The sequence below is a fragment of the Trachypithecus francoisi genome, unplaced genomic scaffold (genome assembly GCF_009764315.1).
Source record: "Trachypithecus francoisi isolate TF-2019V2 unplaced genomic scaffold, Tfra_2.0 Lachesis_group1, whole genome shotgun sequence".
NCBI lineage: Eukaryota > Metazoa > Chordata > Mammalia > Primates > Cercopithecidae > Trachypithecus > Trachypithecus francoisi.
In genome coordinates, this window is record NW_022681454.1 from 47,158,265 (window position 1) to 47,178,069 (window position 19,805).

At 36.5% G+C, this 19,805-nt stretch overlaps 1 protein-coding gene across 4 annotated transcripts in view; it reads right to left on the minus strand.

Annotated features, from left to right (window-relative positions):
• The window catches only part of ARHGAP24 (Rho GTPase activating protein 24), a 524,860-nt gene that overhangs the window by 198,096 nt on the left and 306,959 nt on the right, over positions 1-19,805 (minus strand). The window lies entirely within an intron of this gene.

Below are 19,805 nucleotides of genomic sequence, written 5' to 3' on the forward strand. Positions count from 1 at the left end.
TTAAAGCCTAATATTATTAAAATATCTTTCATTTTTAGAATAGTGTAAGCACCCACTTTATTTCTTCTGTATCCAAGTTAATTATTGATACTTTTTTGTTTGCTATGAAAAAATCAAAAAATGAAAAAGAACTTTGTTTCCTGATTCTTACCAGAAATCCACCCTCAATTTGTTATAATTTTTAACTATCATTTTTGCCAACTTTATTTTGAAATAATTTTACTCTTATTTAGAAGTTGCAAAAGTAGTAAAAAAATCTATTCTGTAACTTCTGTAGCTTCCCCTACAGATAACATCTCTGGAAACTATAGTAAAGTGAGCAAAACCAGCATTACATAATTAACACTTGCACAATACTATTAACTAAACTCAGACATTATTGGAGTTTTGCAAGTTTTTACATGCACTCGTGTTTTTTGCACTGTGGGGAGGTGTACAGTCTTGTGGAATTTTGTCATACATATTGATATGTGAAACCACTATGATAATCAGGACAACAACTGTTTGATCACTCCAAAAAACTCCTTCTTGTTCCTTTATAGTCACACTCTCTCCCCAGTCCCAATTCTTGACACTTACAGCTCAGTTCTCCATCACTATAATTCTGCCATTTCTAAGAATTTTATATAAAATGTAATCATGCTGTAGGTTGCCATTTGAGATATGCTTTTCACTCAGCATAATGCCTTTGGACTCCATTCAAATTGCTGAGTTATATCAGATGACACAGGTGTACCACTATTGCTGAGGGAATATGTTAAGTAGATGGGGCCCCTCATCATTAAAAAAAAAAAAGTTATATCTTGCAACTTTTGGATTCAGTTTTAACAGAAATCCTAGGTTTGAAGCCATAAACATTGAATCTCTTTTTTTTAGCAGTAAACTCAAGGAATTTGACTAAGCTAGATGGCTTTAATTTCCCTTTATGATCTAGAACTTTGTAAAAATGACTTTAAAAATAAAGCCCAACAGGATGTAAGGCATTTAAGGCATGCAATAAATTCTGTAGTTTTGCTCTTCAGATATTGTGCCTCTATTTATTCAAGGTTGTTTTGCCCCCTTCTCTTCCCCTCTGAAATAATTGCTTTAGTCTGATAATGGCATTCTGAGGAGGACAGGGTTGGGAAAGCATAATATCTAATATCTAATGAGGTCAAAAATAATAACACATCTTCTGGCTTTGGGGATGCCATGTGGCACAAGTCAGGCTAATTAGAGTCAACATACTAACTTGTGGGATTTTTGTGACAATTGACAAGAAGAGAAACTTTGTTCTGCTGAATTATTCATACCATAATATGGAGGCAGCCAGCCTAGAATGAAACTACCCAGAAGAAAGCAATGTTGAGAAATGGAGAAAAAGCAAATCCTGCTAACATCATTTGAATATTTAGATCTGACCACCTTAGCTATAAATTAATCCTTTTGCCTGCTCTGTGAAAATGGATATGGTTCCTTTAAAAATTTTTCCTTTGCCAGGCGGGCTCGGTGGCTCACGCCTGTAATCCCAACACTTTGGGAGGCCGAGGCGGGCGGATTACGAGGTCAGGAGATGGAGACCATCCTAGCTAAAACGGTGAAACCCCGTCTCTACTAAAAATACAAAAAAAAACTAGCCGGGCGTCGTGGCGGGCGTCTGTAGTCCCAGCTACTGGGGCGGCTGAGGCAGGAGCATGGCATCAACCCGAGAGGCGGAGCTTGCAGTGAGCTGAGATCGCGCCACTGCACTCCAGTCTGGGAGACAGAGCGAGACTCCGTCTAAAAAAATAATAATAAATTAAAAAATAATAATAAAAAATAAATTGTTTTTTCCTTTGCCAGCTGGTACCATGCTAAACTCTATCATCAGTAGAGGGCAATAGAGAGACACTGCAGAAGAAAATGGGATTTTGCTTCCTGGAACCTGTGTGCTGGCTCTGCAGGCTCCTGCAGCACAAGCAGCTTCTCTAGCACCCAGCCCCTCCAGTGCACACACCTTTCTCAGTGCCCAGCTTCTGCAGTCCCTCCTCACAAATCAGTTTCGTAGCAGATTCCTCTAGTGAGATACCGCGCCAAGAATTTTTCTGGCACTCTGGAGGGCTAATTTCAAGCATGAAATGAAGGAGGACTTGCAGAAAATTCTATGGGCACAGCACCGCCGTGATGTCTAGTGAGTAAAGGCCATAGCGTCTCCAAAGAGCTCTGGACCTCAGCCTCGGGTATAAGCTTTTCCTTGGGTGCTCAATTCCCCCGACAGGAGTAGTGGCTGCTCCTCAGATCTGCTATTCTTATATTCTTTAGAGTTCTTTTTAATTCTTATTAGCCAATCCTACATACTCTAATTCCCTGTAATAGTTAATCATTCTTTATATTAAACTGTCCCTGTTCAAATTACTATGTGGTTTCTGTCTCCTGTTTGGACCCAGATTGATACGCTATCCCTGAATGCTGAGCTTCCCTTGGACCTCTCAATTTTATGATCTAATAAATTCCTTTTTTTTTTTTTTTTTTTTTTTTGCTAATGTTGGCTTGAGTTGAGTTTTTGTAACTAGAACTAGAAAAGTTCTGATACAACTGAGATGCATTAAATTAATAGGAAGGCTAATATAGAGAAAATTATTTTAGAAAGCCCCATAAGTATATTTTTTAAAGATAGACTTGATATTCAAACACTGTTAACACAAATTCAAATTCTAGCAAACTTTTTCTCAGCTACTTAGGAATAATATTATAATGATAACTTAGAATTTGCTCTAAATTGTATATATACGTGTGTGTGTGTAGTAGTAGGTATAAAAGTAAACTGGGTAAATTTCACAACTTTGATACAAGAATGTATAGGTTTGTGCAAAAGTAATCACGGTTTTTACTATTATTTTTAATGGCAAAAACTGTGATTACTTTTGCACCAATCTAATATTATGAGAGACATGTTTCATGCAGCATACCTTACCACATCCAGGGAACAGCCTTTCTTCCAGGGAATTCTGGGAACTCTGTGATGGTGAATCAAAGTAATCAAGTAAACATTAAGCAGTTAATGTACTTATATTTGATCCAGAGACTATCCAAGGTGAACATGTGTGAATGAGTGAGGGAAGATTTAATGTATTAATAAGATGCAAGTACAATAAGCTGTGTGTCCTTAGGCAAAGAATACCACAAGTTACTTTTAGTTTTGGCTTTGTGTTTTTATTATTTTGTGTTTGCTCTTAGCTTATTTTTATACCATATTACATTAACTGAAAATATATCCCCTATTTGAGGAAGAGACATAAATTGTGTCTTCATGTTAAAAATACAAAATAACAAAATCTGTAAGGTCTCTCAAAGATACTCTTCAAGTGAGAAAATAACATACAAATAAATAGTCTTGTTCCAGATTCCAATTGCCAAAATACAGGAAGGACTCCCATAATTTGGATATGAGTATTTAATAACTGTCGCTTATCTACAAATTTCCAAATAATTAAAATGATAAGAAGAAATATTCTAGGTAGAATTTGTCACTAAAGTCAGATCAATAATATTTTAAAACTTAAAGAACAATTGACAAAAAACCAAACAAGCAGGGTGTCAACTCTAATATGCTGGAATCCACAACCAATACACCATATTGCCTTCCAGAGGGAGAAAAAGGAAGGGAATGGAAAATAGAGCCAACAGAGAGAGAACGATGAAGAAAAGGCCATTAGAGTATTACTATATTTTCTTGCCTCTGGAATAACATTAATTCCTATGTATAAACTTTGTATAAATTTCTGTATCCATGCACACATCAATTCTGAGACAGATGCCAGTTTCTAAAGTATTGAAATAGGAAATACTGTAACGTGGAATGGAAGAAATATGGTGATGAGGGGTAACATTCTTCCATTCTCCTGGAGGGACTTCCTTGGCACTGGAGATTATCTACAAACTCCAAAAAGGATCTTTGGTTGATATAACATTGTTCCTTTTCCTCAGTCACTATACTTCTCAAACTGTTGTTTAAGGGGGATAACCCAAGAAGTACATGGATCTTTATTTCATCAGTTGCAGAACAATATCACACCAACCAGTGCAGATGAAAAGAGAGTGCTTACATGGGTGCAGGCTCAGTGTTACTCATTCAAAAGTCACATACTTGAAATTTTGTAAAACATGTTGAAGATAATGTTTAAATAAAAGAATTTGCAGGTTGGGTGCGGTGGCTGTCACCTGTAATCCTAGCACTTTGGGAGGCAGAGGTGGGTGGATCACGAGGTCAGGAGTTCAAGACCAGCCTGGCCAACATGTCTCTACTGAAAATACAAACAATAGCCAGGTGTGGTGGTGCATGCCTGTAATCTTGGCCACTTGGGAGGCTGAGGGAGGAGAATTTCTTGAACCCAGGAAGTGGAGGTAGCAGTGAGCCGAGATCGTGCCACTGCACTCCTGCCTGGGGGACAGGGTAAGACTCTGTCTCAGAAAAAAAAAAAGAAAAAAGAATATGCAGTAACACTTTGAAGATGAAAGAATATTTAAAAAGCATTGTACACAATTATATTTGGGGATTATTCTTTCTCCCTTTGTACACTTCATTTATCATGTCACTGGCTTTATAATATTACAAAAAGTGTTCTGAAAACTTTAGAAAAATAATCTTCAGTGGCATAAAACACCTCTATTTCACTCTACCACTTTAGTATTTCAGTCGAATTCAGATATCCTCTAGACAGATGTAAACTGCATTATAATGGCCTTACACAGCCCCCATTTGGCTGTCTGAAACAACTCTTACAAACAGCAGAAATGGTAATAGAAAACAGACACTTCTGTTGAAAATAAAGACATATTACAAAGGATTTTGTCCCTCAAAGTTCCAGAATGTATAGTTTTATCTGCTCTCTATGATATATTAATATATTTGGATTGTTAGATTAAGCCATTTCCTCTGAGCATGAGAAATACTGTTCCCTAAAGAAAATAGCAAGTTATATGAAAACTCTTCTTAGTCATTGCTTCATACTCTTAAATAAATCACAAAACTTTCTTCTCAGGTGATGCCTCAGTAAATTCTCTTAAAAAATGTCCTATTTATATCCCCAGAATTTTGCTGTTTCCTTTTCTTATATTATGCTTGCAATGAATCACAAATTATCAAAAAGAAGGCACTGCTTCTTGTATGTGTGTCTTTGGCAACATGTAGTGTGTCATGAGCAGTGGATAAGTATGAAGGAAAACACACTTAGGGACTACTCATATTTTCTTTTCTACGTACATATAAGAACATTCTATTTTTGTGACAGGAAATAGTCTAATCTCATTCCCTCACATATTTTATCTGAGATTTAAAAAAAAGAGTATACACAAAACGAGGGTCATCATTTTAAAACTTTTAAGGCTTGTTTAAAAATAAAATGTGATGACAGAATTTGCCAGATGCCATAAATAGAACTAAAACAGATGGGATTATCCTATCCTTTGAATATTCTGTGGGAAATAAGGTTTGAAATTTCTACTAGCTCTGTTTTCATTTCTTCCAGGCTGTGTTTTAGGAACTCAGTAACTTACCAGACCCACTACTTCAAAACCATGGCCAAAAATCAAAGCATACATCTCTAAGAAAAAATCTTTTAAGATCTAGAGGCAAAAGACGTGCTTAACTCTATTTCTTTAAGGATTCTTTATCACCAAAGCTTGTCGTAAGTGAGCAATTTGAATTATCCCTGGAGGTTTTCGAAATATACATTTTAGAGTTACTTCAGACTCATATATGTGCATTAAGCTTACTATTTAGACAAACCTAAAGCCAATAAATTCCGTGCTACTTCATGTTTCTACAAGTAGAGGGTAGCGAATGGTGTGTGCTGTAACATTTATGACCTCCTGCTAACACAAAATTTCATTTAAAAAATTTATTGGTGTTATATAACTGGAAACTAACTTTGCTTCTCTTGTATCTGTCAACTCTCTATTTATCTTATTGTCTTCAATTTATGATGCCAGAAAAAATATTACCCTATTTCAACAAGAATTTCTTCAGTACTGAAAAACAATGGATTCTCTGCAAACAGTAACATCTTTGAGCCTAATTAAATAATGACAGGGAGTTAAGACAAGTCCAAGTATTAGTTGATGGGTACAATTTGTTGATGTTCTTCAGTGGTGCATGACAATAAGATCTGACAGAGCTTCAAACTGTACTACAATAAATCAACTTGATGATCTCAGATTTCTAAAACAGGAACTATACCAGATCTCTGGGATCAGATATTTCCTGAGAAAATAAAGCCAAACTGAGAAAATGAGAAAATGTGTGTAGAGACAGCGGAGACAATCAAGGAGAGAAACTGCTTGAAGTAAGAAAAAAATTTTTTAAGAAAGGAAAAGGAGAGTCCATAGGCTGGATTTCAGAGAACCTTTTTTTTTTTTTTTTTTTTTTTTTTTTTTTTTTTGAGGGTTCAGATAAGCTACTGGGACAAATGCAAGAAATGAAAAAATTTTAAGAGCTATTGCAATAAATTCAGAATTGTACCATATTCTAATACAGTCCAAGAAACTTCATTGGATTAAATAAAATATTTATTGTTACTGAGCCATGTTTCTTTAAAGCAGTCTGTGCTATGAGTAGACCATGTGTGGCTTGGCTTTTATATTGGTAACATGGGATACTCCATTTTTCTTCCTTGGCCTTGGTTTTAGGATGTTTCTTCAGAACTAGTATATTCCAAATTCTCTTAATCCTGACAATCATGTTTCATTTGAAATACAGATTTTAAAACTATCAAAAGTTTAGATTTTTATTGGAGTATGATGTATTTTCCCATATTTATATTATTGATTACAAAATTGCTTCAAGCTCATTAAAAAAAAAAGGCTGATTGTTAGGAAAAATTAGATTTGCCATCCCATTTGTTCCCATTAACAATATTCAAATGTCATCATTGACAGTTTTGTTGTATATTTCTGCTCTCTACACAAATTTTTCAGTATCATTTTTACCTCCTTGTAATTCATACCTGACCACATAATTGAACTAAAAAGCATGGTTCTTTTCATTAGACTGGCTCTTGAGCTCCATTAAAGGATACCCAATGCACAATTGGACATTACTTTTTTTTTTTTTTTTTTTTTTTTTTGAGACGGAGTCTTGCTCTGTCGCTCAGGCTGGAGTGCAGTGGCCAGATCTCGGCTCACTGCAAGCTCCTTCTCCTGGGTTTACGCCATTCTCCTGCCTCAGCTTCCCGAGTAGCCGGGACTACAGGCGCCCGCCACCTCGCCCGGATAGTTTTTTGTAATTTTTTTTTTAGTAGAGATGGGGTTTCACTGTGTTAGCCAGGATGGTCTCGATCTCCTGACCTTGTGATCCGCCCGTCTCGGCCTCCCAAAGTGCTGGGATTACAGGCTTGAGCCACCGCGCCCAGCACAATTGGACATTACTGACCACCTCCACCTTTACCTGGGAAATACCCATTTTCTATCAAAACATTTGAAAATTTTTGCCTCCAGGTCCACATTTGTACTAGTCAAGATAGGCTAAATTATGCTGCACTAACAAGCAGTTCTATAACAAAGATTATTTCTGACTTACACTAGTCCAATGTGGGTCAGCAGAGTCCTTAGCTCATCATAGTCACTTAAGCACCTCAATATGTGCTTCCATGATCCCATAGCCATGGGAAGGGCACACGATGACCCCAATCGTGGCACCTAAAACTTCTACATGGAAGTGAGACATATCACTTCTGTTCATTTTTCATTGGTCAAAGCAAATTACCTGGCCATGACTAACTTTAAAGGAGGGAAGGGATATAATTGATATAACTCTCTTTTGTGCCTGGAGAGCAGAGAGGTGGAAATATTTGGTGAACACCTTTTATAACTATCTCAGTATTTTAACACATACAATTTCTTTCCTGGTGTCACTTTTCAAATCTTAATCACTTAGTAGAGAGCAATATTTTACATTTGTACCTCTTATCTTTGCCCTTAAATATGCCTTCTTGCTCAATCTGAATATGTTATAGCAACAGAATTTATAACACTGAACACATTGATGATAAATCCATTCTGAAAAACAAAAATATAAAAGGCCTATACAGATGTCCACAATATGGACATTTAAAAGCAGTTCTATCCATACCTGCTTTTTCAGGCAGCTGCCCTTATACGCCATTTAATGGAGTTCTTTCCTTTCTATCATGCTTTATTTCTTTGTTGAGTTAAAAAGGGGAAGGACACAACAGGTTTTGACCAGCACTGGATTCTCAATCTGCTGCATAAGCCTGCTATTTAGTTCTTACAGACCTTAATGACAACAAATGTTTACTGATTAATGGGTAAAATCCTGATATATTTATTTTTGGACCAGGTTTTAATTTTTTTCCAATGTAGTTCATGAAGAGAAAAATCATATGTGAAACAGTCACACTAAACTTGGCTGAAAACAAAAGGCTATGACTACGCTGCCTGGAAGAATGCTTATTCCATATTCCCTAGGCTAGCATATTTCTCAGTAGAGACAAGAGCATATACTGTAGCCATGGAAAATCTGGAGAACGGAGTATTTGAAAATACCATTTATACTACATCAAACTTGAGCCCACTCAGGCAATGTAAATCTTTCCCATATGTGATGACTACTTGTTGTCCAGCTTCCAGTTCTAAAGAGACACTGTAAATATCCCAGATAGTCCTTTTTAACTCCTACCAAGAGTCTGTCTTTATGCTTATGGTTGAAAGAACAGTTCTCTAATAAATGTGAAGGAGAGATTTTTCATTCTGGGAAGAGTAAAAGGATATAATCTTGTATTTCAGGTATAAACTGAAACCATTTTCATATCTCAGAATGATTGTAAATTTCAATAAAATAAGTTTCCCTTAAAATCATAGAGACAATAAAACTAAAGACAGCCAAATGATTGTTTTCAAGATTGATTGTATCTTGAATTATAAATTGGAACCTAAAATTCTCAATGTTTTGGTGCAAGATACAGCTAATGGAACCATTTTCAAAGCTTGAAATCAAGATATGGTGTCAAAAAGAATGACTTGAGTGCTACATGGGATGCAAGAGACAGTCCGAGAGGTATAATACAGCTAGTAAACTGTCAAATTTCCCAAGGCATTTAGATGACTTAAAGCAGTGCTTTCCAAAGTGTGGTCCATGGACCACCTGAGCCTTAATCACCTGGAGTTTCTGTTAAAATGCATATTCTGGGGCCCCATATCAGATTAGCTGAATCAGATACTTTGGACATGGGGCCTAGAAATTTGCATTTTAAGTTATTCAGGTGATTTCTGCACCTAATAAAAAAATTGTAATGTACACAGGTTTATTGAGAGAAGAAAAGAGGAGAGGATATGTAAAATCAGAGCATTGGAAGACAGTCCAGAAACTTAGGCAATGACTAAGGAAACATTCTTACTTAGATCTTAAAGCAAGGAGATGCAAAAATCCAATAGTCTTAGAAGAGAAAATATCATACTGATGATGTTTGAGTAGGACTTCTCAAGAAGATTCTAGTATATCCTTAACATTGTCTCTCAGGGAGAAGGCAATCATAATCTCCAGCAACAGTTTCTACAGTGAATGCACTGGAATGGTTGGCACCAAATTTTCCATTCCCCTAAGACCTTGTGGTAATTTACCATGAATGTCAAAAGTCCAGAACAGGATAGCCCTGAATAATACCTGACATTCTGTATAGGTTTGCAATACCTATAATACACTTTTCTGCACTACCACTTGGCTCTGACTGCCAACTCGGTTTTGCTTCATAATCTGTAGCATCAGATGTTGGTTCTATTATAAGTTGAGTTTTTGCTTTTTTGGTTTCTCTGTTCCTATCTAATGATCAATACTCAATGAGCCTGCGTCTTTCTTGCCATTTCACTCTTAGGAAGAGTTTTATCCCCGAATTTCAGCCAATCTGCTGACTGATTACCCTCTTTAAAAAAGAAAAAGAAAAAGAAAAAGTCTGCCTGATCTGTTTAGTATTGCCTTTTCTTTGATTCCCTGTAGAGTTTCTATGCCACTTAGGGGCACACATCTCTTTGAATCTTGATGTGTTCACCAACACAGACACTCTTCAAAATACTCTTTTTTTTTTTCTTTTTAAATAGAATTTCCATTACATAGGCATGATTAATGAAGTTATTGACCAGGGGTAAGTAACTCAGCCTTCAGCCTCTCTCCCTTCTCTGGAGGTTGAGTGTTGGGACTAAAAGTTCCAAACTTCTAATTGTGCCTTGGTGTTTCTGGAGACCAGACCCTACACTGGAGCTATCTAGGGGCCCCAGCCACAAGTCATCTCATTAGCACACAAAAGGCACTCTCATCACTCTAGAGATTCCATGGGTTTTGAAAGCTGTGTCCCAGGAGCAAGGAACAAAGGCCAAGTATGTATTTCTTATTACGCCATATCCTCGAGAAAACAGAAGTCATTTTCCTTTCTGTACTTGATCTCTATGGAGCCATATCTTAGAACAGGTGTTACTTTCTGGGAATCTTAGCTGTACTTTAAGAACTTGGGTAAAGATCAGTCATAACCAGTATGGGCTCAGTTTATAAGGCACTTTCAGCCAAGCAACAATCCTTTGAGTGATTTATGAAAATTTCTGCATTTGCTTTGTGTCACTTAAGATAACACTGGTAAGGAGTGGAAAGATAATAAATGTTTGTGATCCTTAGAGACCAGAATTTGGATGAAATATAAACTAAAATCTGAAGTTCTATTAAGCTGTCTAAGTGGAGATTCTCCTGTAAGATTACTTTATTATTCCCTAATCCTCTCACTTCTATGGTCAAGACCTAACCAGGTCAAATCCTACACTTTGTATTTCAAGCTTTGAAATCCCTCCAGCTTCAACTTTTGATACGATTATAAACCATTATTAACAACCAAAATTTTTAATAGCAAAATAGATAGCTAAAAATAATTGGTTTAAGTTTAAAATATAATTTATGTAGAAGGAATAGATGTTAGTCTATAAAACCAGGTATATAAGATATAACTTCCTTGTTTGTTTTTATATTGCCAGGTGGCTGAAACATAATTTTGATTAACTTACTTTCTTTATATCATTTGATGTCAGGAACAGACAGAGTTACATGTCCTGGGTGGGGATGAGGGGGAATATGGTCTGTGGTTATCATCTCCTGCACACATAGGCATCTCTGATATACTGGCTTCCTCATCCATGTCTGTTCCTAGGCTTAAGTCCACAGACCCTGTGGCTAGGTTTGGGCTTCTCTGGATTTGTCTCTCTCACCACTCCTTCTCTTTCCTTCTTGGCTGCATTTAGGGCATGTGGTTAACCTGGAAGGCTGTTTTGGACACATCTGCTTAGATACGCATTTCAAATGACCTGGCACTATGCAGGGCACTAAAATGTGATTCAAGTTTTGCAACCTTCATGCACCTTACATGGAAAGTGATCCACAAGTTCCTTTGCTCTTATATTTTCCCAGTGCGATCTGGATTTTCAGTTCTGTCCCCCATGTACTCAGCTCAGGGAGTACCCAGCATGGTGTGGCAGAACTTGGAGCACTTAGAATCCTGCCACCACTCAAGAACCTGATGTCTCTTTGTATCTCCTCTGATTCTGCCTTTGGCTCCATTACCATGAGAATTATTAATATCTGCATTATTTGCTCTTAGTGGTAGGATAAAGAAATCTGTTTTATTTTGTTGTTGTCATTTTATAATTTAAAATTTGAACCCTGAGGACTTAAGGAGTTAGATTTTTGAAACTCAAAAGCTGTTGCAAACAAAAAGTCCAAAACACTTTTTTTTGAATTATCCCTTTTCTTAGGCAATATTTATCACAAAACAAATGGGACTGGAGCAAAGCCAAATGCAAGGAGGTAGACCACGAGTTATCATCTCAAAATATCTCTCAAATGTCAGCATTGAGTCTAAGTCCCATCATGTGAAGCAACTGCTGAAACTCCGACAAATGGTGAAGAATATAAGATAAACAAAGTTAAATGAGTCACCTGAATGGTCATCTGCTTTATTATGAAATCTGAGCAAATAACAAATGAAATATATGGAGAGCAAAACTCTGGAATATTTTACCAAAAGAGAAGAAAAGCAAGCTCATATCCTCTTGTTGGTATCTTTTTACTTTCCAGTCACCTAATCAAATGTCCACTGCGACAGGCCGGGCAATCCGTCAGCACATCCTCACAGAGGATATGTCTACATTTGTAACAAGACCAGAGCGATACTGGACCCCAAAACTTGGGATCTGTGGGTGAAACACCATGCTCAGACAAATATGTAAGACAAAGCCCCTGCCCTCAAATAGCTTACAGTCCAGGTAAGCTTAAATGGACTGGTCAGTAAGAAGTCAAAATGTGAAGTGCTGACAATCACAGCAAAGTTTTGAAAGAGGAGGGATGAAGTAAAGGAAAGTGATTCAGAAGTAATGATTCCAGAAAGACAAGACCTAGGAAAACTTCTCTGGGCTGAAAAACCACCTGCATGTGGCAGACTACACAAAGGTGAGAAAGTACAGAAATGATGAAGCCAGCCATGTATATGAGAAAGTGGGCAGAGTTGGTGACAAGCCTGAGGGAAAGGAAGAAGGGAAACTTTCAACATTTACTCTAATCAGGTTTGTTGTCCCAAACAATTTCCCCCAATATCCGTGTGTGTGTGTGTGTGTTCATAGGAGATACAGTATTTCATATTATAAAACTTCCATAATATCATGTTAATACTTTTTAGAAGGCATATCTCTGACACAAAGATTTGCTTTACTTCAGAGAATACTGTGGAGCATTGGGAGCTGCGCTTTGGGGGTGATTCATAAATATTTTATTATTTTATTTGTTATGTATGCCACTAATTCCCATTTCAAGAGATACAGAAGTTCAAAGTCAAGAAAACATTGTATGGAAGGCTTCCCCTACTAAAAAGCAGCTCCTATGAATGAAAGAGGATGGATTTCTAAGATGTTATTCCTGCTGACAGCCAAAGATGAAGAAAGGAAGAGAAGGCTCAGGTTTATTTCTGCTGCAGGTTTGAGACTTTGCAATGGAATTAATACTGCAAGAAGTTGCCAGTATGGCTGCAGGCTCTTACAGAGGAAACACATTCTAGAGTTGCTATTTGATTATTGATAAGTCACTTAACTTAGTTTGGACAGTTTTGGTCATTAGAGAAATATGTGGGGGGCCGGGCGCGGTGGCTCAAGCCTGTAATCCCAGCACTTTGGGAGGCCGAGACGGGCGGATCACGAGGTCAGGAGATCGAGACCATCCTGGCTAACACGGTGAAACCCCGTCTCTACTAAAAAATACAAAAAAATTAGCCGGGCGAGGTGGCGGGCGCCTGTAGTCCCAGCTACTCGGGAGGCTGAGGCAGGAGAATGGCGTGAACCCGGGAGGCGGAGCTTGCAGTGAGCTGAGATCCGGCCACTGCACTCCAGCCTGGGCGGCAGAGCCAGACTCCGTCTCAAAAAAAAAAAAAAAAAAAAAAAAAAAAAAAAAAAAAAAAAAAAAAAAGAGAAATATGTGGGGGTTAATTACAAGATCATTAAGATCCCATCCAACTTTCCAATTGTATGACTTACACAACTTCCATTTAAAAGTAATTAATGAGTTAACTGAAGAAATGAAACAAGCCATAGATGCTAACAAAAAGCCTAAGTCCTCTTACAGAAATAAAGGTAGTAGTGGTCTCTGAGAGAAGCATTAGAAGAGACACTAACAATAACCTTCCAAAAACCCATCCTGGGTATAAGAAATGATGGTCACTTTATCTTCCCAAAGTAACAAGCAGGTGTCACTCTGGAAAATTAATTTATGACTCTAGGGTAGCAGTTATAGCAAAACAATATTCCTGGCACATGTCTGAAGACCCTTAGTCATTATTTTGAAGTATTTCCACTTAAATTTGACAACAGCACTGATGGATTCTTAAATTCAAAGAAAGGACAGTATTCTGGCAAATGAGGCAGCCTGGTGTCAAAAAACCTGGGATAGGTTTCTGGATACTCCAGTTGCTTGTTTTGTGACACTAAGAATAAATAAAGAAAACCACATATAAACATTGAACAAAGGAAAGTGTTTATTTGCCTTATGTAGTTTGTAATTGTTAAAAAGAAAAAAAAACCTCAGTTTTACTTTTCTTGCTGTGCTTTCTTAAAAAAACAAAACAACAACAACAAAAAACAGAACAAGGAGACGATTTTATCTCAAAATAAAATATAATACTCACTTACCTTTGTTTTACCACCACTTGCAATCAGGCCAAGACCACTGGTATTCTCTGAATTTAACTTTACTGTAGACTTCTTCGAAACCCAAATTGAACTCAGATAATAAAGCAGTCTCTTTAAGATAATTTGGATTCCATTTTTATGATGTCTAGTACAAATAGAATAAAATGTTTTCTTTTGAGTGCTGAATGAACAATATATGGGAAATGCTCAGAGCACTGTGGCTGGCACATAGAAGGTTTTGACATAGGTTATTCATTATTGACATCCTGAAACTGAGTAACACATAGGATGACACATGTAAATGCACCAAAGCTGGACCTCAAATTCTGAAATTCAACTTTACAGCCTCTATTCCTGTCCATCTGCTAAGGACTCATTGAAAAGTTGGTGGGGGGGGGGGGGGCGGTATAAATATATTTATCTACATTTATGTATCTATATCTAGATAGGAAAGTAGATAGGTAGATAGATAGATAAATAGATAGAAATATATAATCATCTTCAAATGGCCAAACGTATAGAGGATAGATCATAGTAGAAAAGGATTGGGGCAGGGACAGTAGGCTCATAAGAGGGAATTAAATTCTGAGCAAGAATGTGGCCATGGAAATACAAAGGAAAAATGTCAAGAAAATGGTTTCTAAAATTCTAATTGGCACCTGGTTGTATAAAAAGTGATGGAGGAGATGAAAGATGGAAGGCTGGTTTGACTGAGGGAAAGACACGGAGTTTGAATCACTGGAATACCATAGACAGCACTGAATAAATAGAAGGCCCTGACAAGCAAGGCAACTGCCTGAGGTTGTGCAGGCTGAGCAGGGGCTGAAATCCAGCTCAGTTTGCTGCCAAACTGAAGATCCTGATGCGAGCATTGTGCATCTGGAAGAAGAGGACCTTTGTTATAACTTCAAAGGGTGAAAGAGGCCTAGCTGATCAGATATCTACATTGGGCTTTAAGATGAAGCCGTAGGCCTATATGAAATTTTCCAAGGAAGAAAGACTAAGGGAGAAAACAAAATAAACACAGACACTGAAACCAAGAAGGTGGGAAGAAAACAGGAGCCCTCCAACAAGAGGGAAGAAAAAAAAAGCGTAGGAGAGGGGCAGAGCCATAGGCTAGTACAAGATCTCTAATATCAAAAGACAGAACTATGTTAAGAAGAGCATGAGGGTAAACAGTATAGATGGCAGAAAGAACAGAAGGTGAAGACAGGGATAAAAAGCTGTTGAATTTAACTGTTAATTCAGCCATCATGAGCAACCTCTGAGAGGGTCATTTCAATATTGTGGTAGAAATAATGCCAAAGTGCAAAGGGTAATCGAATTAGAGGGAGAAGAAACAAAAAATATAATTTTTTCTTGGCACCAGGAAAAAAGAACATAGTTGAAAAGGCTGAAGATTTGTTTGTTCGTTTCATGTAGCAGAGGCCTGAATATCGTTGTGCAGTGAGGAAAAGCAAAGGTGCAAGTCAAAGGACATAATTTATGAAGCGAGTCCTGGTTCCATCTTCATAAATATTTTGTTTAAAAGTTCCATAAACACCAGTGGCCCAGGAAATGCTTCAGCAAATACTCATTAACAAAATGACAGCTATTTTAAAATGTTCCCATAGCTATCATATGTTTATCACTCCTTGAGAATAAAGTCTGGCATGGAATCATGACTGTTTTCTTTAGTATGAGAACCTTTCCATTCCCTGGGGATTTTCAGAGAATGGGGTACATGATTGACCTCTTACTCAGACAGAGGGAAATTATGCTTTTGCTTCCTGCCCCTTTATGTATTTGTCACCCGTCATTACTTCTGGCTAGATACAGATATTAGACTGAAAGCTTGGAAGCCAAGGTTCTAGATGAGTAATATTTCAGGACTTAGTTCTCCTACTCTTAAAAAAAAAAAAAAAAAGTGATCAGGACTCACTAATTTCCAAGTCATTTCAGTTCTGAAATAATCAAATGAGCAAATTCATATGTAAAAGAAAGCTTATCCTAATTGTATTCACAGCAGAAGACACTGAAGCAATGTAGGTCCCCAGCAATGGGAGTCATGTTCTATTATGTACAGAATAACCATAGAATGGAAGAATACACAACAGTAAAACTTTTTTTCAAAGTGTTCTGACTGATATAAAACAAACAATTTCCACAATACTTACAGCAAAAGAAACAAAACCAAAGAAAAGAGGAGGGGTGTGTAGAATAACAGTTGAGACCTTCTTGTACCCCAATTCCACTTTCTGAATTATTATCGACTGTAGATACCTGATGCTTTTTCTTCTGGCAATTTACAGTTCCAAATTACTGTTTACTAACAGTAATTTCATAATTTATTGAATGGCTTTGCTTAATGAACTGTTCATGTTTTAGCATGATTCAGTAGTACACTAAGTAACAAATACTCCAATAATCAAATATGAAATAAAACAGCAGTTTTAGCATCGTTTTATTTGTCAATGTCCTTTTAAATTAAGGTTTGAGAGTAATAGTCATTCAACAAACATTTATTGCATAACTAAGATGTATTAACACAAAAAGAACCTTGGATTCCTATCACCTCTTAAACTGTCCAGAAGCTCCAATTTAATATCTTAAACAAAGGCCAATATATAGGAACATACTTGAGTCAGTTTGAGTATCTTTTTTCCCTGGGAGATTGTAATTGAAAATGAACTAAATGTGGATTTTTCAAAGAACAAAGCATTTATCTCTTTCTCTGTTCAACAATTTCAGAAATCTCAATACCTTCTCTTCCCTGTCCACAACCTACAGCACTAAGCTTGACAGTTCCTTGAGAACCATAAATCTTGTTCACTGAATTTTAGTTTAAAAGGGGCTGAATTCTGACACTTCTGGAGAATTCTCATAAGGTTGTGTTAAGAAGGACCCTTATAAGGTGTTACCAGTGAATGCTAACATGCATTAATTCATTTAAATAGTTGTTTCCTTTCCCAGGTTTAAAAAAGTATCTTTCTAAATTGAAGTCTTCCTAAGCGTGTATTCATAATGACACTGACATTTCAGGAATTTTAAATTTAGGTTTTGTGGTACTAAAGTTCTAAATTTAAAATACATATTCCCTAGTATGTCAAATTTCCTATTTAGGTATGAACATGAAAATTAAATTTCAATTAAAATGAAAGACTCAGTCAAGTGAGGAAAAGCTTTACTGAACTGACTTAACATAGTATATTTTCAATTTAAAAGAGTGGTGTTTCAATTGGAATAACATTTCATTTTAAAATAAGTCATACCAGCTAACTGAAGGTAGGAGGCAAAAATAAGCACAATTTCTAGACAATTGTTTTTTTCTTTTCTCCTTCCTTCCTTCCTTCCTTTCTTTTTCTTTTTTATTTTTGAGACAGAGACTCACTCTGTTGCCCAGATTGGAGTGCAGTGGCGTGATCTCAGCTCACTGCAACCTCCACCTCCCAGGTTCCAGTGATTCTCCTGCTTCAGCCTCCCAGGTAGCTGGGATTGCAGACACGCGCCACCATGCCTGGCTAATTTTTCTGGTTTTTTTTGTTTTTGTTTTTGTTTTTTTAGTAGAGATGGGGTTTCACCATGTTGGCCAGGCTGCTCTCGAACTCCTGACCTCAAGTGATCCATCTACCTAGGCCTCCCAAAGTGCTGGGATTAGAGTCATGAGTTACTGTGTCTGGCCTAGACAATTGTTTTAGACAAAGTTAGCAAACATATGCATATCCCAAATTTGTTGTTGCAGACAAAAGGCAGTCTCTAATTCATTGTTTCAAACAGAAAAGTTTGTCATATACACCATCTGATGCTTTAACACTTAGGAAAAATTTCTACAGCGACTAGGTGAAACTTGTATTTTTTAAAAAATTAAACAGAAATGAGCTTCTAATACAAAATTCTTCACAATGTGATTCCAAATAAAGTTAAATGATCAAGTATTTAGCCAAGGAATCTAATTAAAGTTGAAACTTAGAATTGCCCTGGACTCAGCTTATAGCTTAATATATGTATGTAATATATCTAGTTTTTTTTCTTTTGTAGAGTGAGATTAATAAAAGTGACTACTATCATTTTCAAGAGCATTGAAGAACCAGTGATTCATTTTGCTCTAAAATGCACAATATAAAAATATTAGAAGAAAACACATATTGTCATATATTGTGCTACTAATTCATTGTACATGGTTTATAAAATTGCTTTGTAGTGTTTTTCAGCTTAAAAGAACTTGTAATTTAGAACGCAGTTCAAGAAATCAGAAAAATCATTGAGAAAATAAATCTTACCTTATTTTTTTCTTAAGCATAATCTCCACACAGAAGAATTGAATAAGCTAGAAGATGAATATTTTTTTCCCTTTCTCTAACTCTTTCCTATAAGCATTATTATGCTGTTTTCCCACTATGCATGCATGTGAGCAGCGTGATTGTGAATGGGACTAAAATAAAATACTTAGTGCTTGATTAATATTAGGTATGCCCCTTGGAATTTGTTTAGTCACCGATTCCTTGACACATACCTCCGGTAACTTTATAAAAAGAAAAACAAATGGCACTTTCTGTATAAGATGCAGTAACACATTACTTATCCCAGAACTACTTCCATGGCAACCTCTACTACAGAACACAACTAAGAACTTGGCCACAAGCCAAATGTCTCCTGAGCACCCAAAATAGATGTCACTGTGTATATGTCCTTTGGCACATGCACGTTTCTCATAAGAGAATCTCTTGGACCCTCAGATAAAGTTATTGCCTCTTATTCTATCCATAATTTTTTATAAACTTGTTTATTTTCTGGTGTTCTTCGTCCCAGCACAAAATAATAATCATGAAGAGGTGATTGAAGTTGAAAGGAGTTATTAGAGATATGCAAACTGTCTACATCAATAAGTAAAGAAGTCACTCTTCAATATGGAAGGTGGACACAGGAGGGAAAAAAATGTCCTATAAAAATAATACAAGAATTAAAAAAAACAGTGATTATGTGACCTTTTGATCGAAGAGTTAATAGCCTTATACACCATGCAATGTATTACTGCATTATAGAAAAATTCTATAATATGTATCCATGAGTAATAGTGAGAAATTAAGGCAACATTAAATTGCATTTAGTCCCCTCCAGAGAGAGCTCAAAACATATAGTGGATCTCAGAAAGAGAACGATCCACAAGTGGCTAAATTCTTTCTAAAGCTTTTCAAGTTTTCAGTGGTAAAAGTTTACTTTTTAAACTTCACTTTATGGAAAATTCACATATATTGAACCCCTTAATGTTCTCAATTGTTGTTTTATTGGCCAGCAGCAAATATTATATACTAGCTAGCCAGGGCCTTGGGGAAAGAGTGACACCTGGAATGCTAGGGTACACAGGGATTTTCTTCTCTGCCACATTGGGCTATTCCCTTTCTGCTCTGGAAGCCCCTCTATGGCTCAGTGACTTGAAATCTTTTTGAAAATGTCACTCTTCTTAGAAATGTTGCTCCATTAAGGTGAATGAGCTTACACTAAGATAAGCTTTATTAAAGAAAAGAAAAGTAGGCTTATTAGAATTTTTTAAAAAAATGAATAAAGAGAAGGAAGAATTAAAATTAACAGCTAAGTATAGAAGCAAACTGGAGGCAAAAACCCCACATCAAAATAACTGTGTTTCCCAG